Source organism: Rhinolophus sinicus, chromosome 6, assembly GCF_057876585.1.
Source record: "Rhinolophus sinicus isolate RSI-liver-muscle chromosome 6, RSI-T2T, whole genome shotgun sequence".
Classification (NCBI taxonomy): Eukaryota; Metazoa; Chordata; class Mammalia; order Chiroptera; family Rhinolophidae; genus Rhinolophus; species Rhinolophus sinicus.
In genome coordinates this window covers 26,077,152-26,079,637 of record NC_142506.1, presented here as the reverse complement: position 1 = coordinate 26,079,637, position 2,486 = coordinate 26,077,152, and the positions used below count along the sequence as shown (strand labels likewise).

The 2,486-nt window shown below is 42.9% G+C and overlaps 1 pseudogene; it reads right to left on the bottom strand.

Annotated features, from left to right (window-relative positions):
• Window positions 1-591: 591 nt before the first annotated feature.
• Window positions 592-2,240, bottom strand: LOC109457596 (mitochondrial import inner membrane translocase subunit Tim17-B pseudogene; annotated as a pseudogene).
• Between the last annotated feature and the right edge of the window lie 246 nt (window positions 2,241-2,486).

Sequence of the window (2,486 nt, the reverse complement as noted above, 5' to 3'; positions counted from 1 at the left end):
TGGTTATGCTCAATACATGTTTATTGAAATAAATTAAATCAGGTTCCTTGGAAGCTAACAAAAAAACCAATAGGGATTGTTTTGTTAATAACTTAGAACTACAAAGATAATAAAGGCATGTTTAGTCCACTTTATAAAGAAGCTGTAGTTAGACTAGATGACTCTCCGATATTTTTTTAACTCTGTGACGACCTATTTTTCTACTAAGTTTTGTGGAAATTAAATTTTAATAAATTAAATTAAAATTCATTTAATGATATTATTTAATGAAGCCTGCAGTGAATCATTCGTATAGGAAGAAATACTTGGTAATGGGAATGGATGCCTCCTGTATCACTTTTCTGATATTTATCTTCACAAATATTTGAAATAATATATTTTTCTTTTCAGGCCTTAACTTTAGTGTAGATATTTTTCTGAGTGGCAGGTAGTTGACACAATGTGACTATCTCAATTTGATGAAATTCTGTCCTTTAAAAACTGACAATCATAACTATCATAATATGTAAGAATCTCCATTTAGTCAAGTGCTTTACAAATAACACATGTAACAAATGGTTATATAGAATTCTTTTTATTTGCATTTCAAAACTGGCTTTAAATACTCACCAGGGAGCCACGGGGATTGGATGGGGTGAGAGCTTGTTACATATGAGTGTGGGGCTAGGGTCCCTGAGAGAAGGGGACCGGTCCATCAGGGCAGCTGGGGTGCTCCACCCCACCCTTGGAAAAGGGGGCAGAGAGTAGAGGCCCTCTCTGGAAGATCCCAGGACCGACAGAAGCCAGCCCTCCCTTCGAGGTAAATCTTCCGGAAGGAATCCAGGAGGAACTCCCACGATGGTGCTGGTCGGCGGTCACTTTCTTAGTGGTACGGCTGATAGCTGGGATAGCCTGGGGCCCGGGTACCCTCCTTATGGGGCAGCTGGCTGGGGTCCTCCAGGAAGGGAGGTGCGTTGCGGAACTGCTGGGCGGTGTGGCGAGTGAAGAGGATGCCAACACCCTCAATGAGGGCCAACAGGATGCCCCCCATCATTGCCGAGCCCACCATGGCCAGCGGGCCGCTGCGGGCAGCCAGCATAGCCCCGGTCAGCGCTCCGCTGGTGATGGAGTTCCAGGGATCTTCCTTGCCCCGCAGCTGCACCAGGCCGCAGTCAATGGTGGAGAACAGGCCGCCCCACATGGCGAAGCTACCTCCAATCTGGGGCGCTCGGATCCTCATAGCGTTGACACTACCCCTCAATCGGTGCTGAATTCCGAGAGGGGCATTTCGGAAGCCCTTGATGGCCTGGAAGACTCCGCCACCGATGACACCCATAGTGAAGGCTCCGCCGCAGTCATCGACGATTCGCCACGGGCAGGGCTCCCGAGCGTACTCCTCCATGGCGCCCCAGAATCCTCGATACCGATGAAAGAACAGAAGGCTTCGAATTACGTAGAGAACCTGACGTATAGTTCTTGATCGGCCACTTACTGGTTGTAAATTTGAGCAAACGACTTACTGTGGATAGTGTTCATACATAACAATGGAATGATTATTGCACAGGGTAATCGAGAGGATCAAGTGAGATTATGTATATATGTAATATGCATTGTAAATTTAGAGCCTTCCATATTATAATCATTACATGTTATAGGAATAATATTGTTGTCATTACTTAACAAAGGAACACATTTGTAGATGTCTCTCTCTGGTTTCATGATTACTACAAAGATGCTAATAAATTATCTTCCTCAATTTTTTAATTAATATTAACTCTGGTAGGTACCTTGATTTCTAGATGAAATACCACCTCACAGTGCCTATGTATAAGACATAGTGGAATAGAGATTAAAAGGTCTCAAGTGACTAAACTCAAAGTCGCAGCTTAAAGTTTTCGGGCACAACCCACAGCTAGTAATTAAAGGTCTTTATGACTCAATATGATTTATTTACATGGTAAGTGATTGCAGGTGATTTGCATAACCATGTGTCCCAGACTTCTAGCATAAAGGTCTTGCTTTTTTTTCTATTTTTTTATGTTACCACAGGCAACAATTTTGCTCAACTTTTCAATACTTTACAACAGGAATCTTCTTTTCTCCAATGTCCACTACTAGTGCTTTCTCCCTGGCTGCTGACCTTTATATCTGTCTACCCCAGATGTTTCAGCTTTCACTAACACTCTCAAGGACTTTTCAGCTCCCACCTAACTCAGTCTTAAAGTCAATGCCATGTTTTTGTCATAGAAACTCCCTACTTCCAGGTTCCAAGTTTCCCTACCACTTCCTATGAGGTAGCAACCACCCAAAGCTTACTCATCTAGTTGTCTTACTTGCTCAAAACAACTGCTTTATTATACTCACATATTCTGTGGGAAAGGAATTTCAGATTGGACAAAATAGGAATAGGGGGATGACTCTTCTCTGTTCCATGATGTCTTTGACTTCAGTTGGGAAGACTCAAAAATTGGGGCTTCTTAATGATTGAGTACTAGAATCATCTGGAC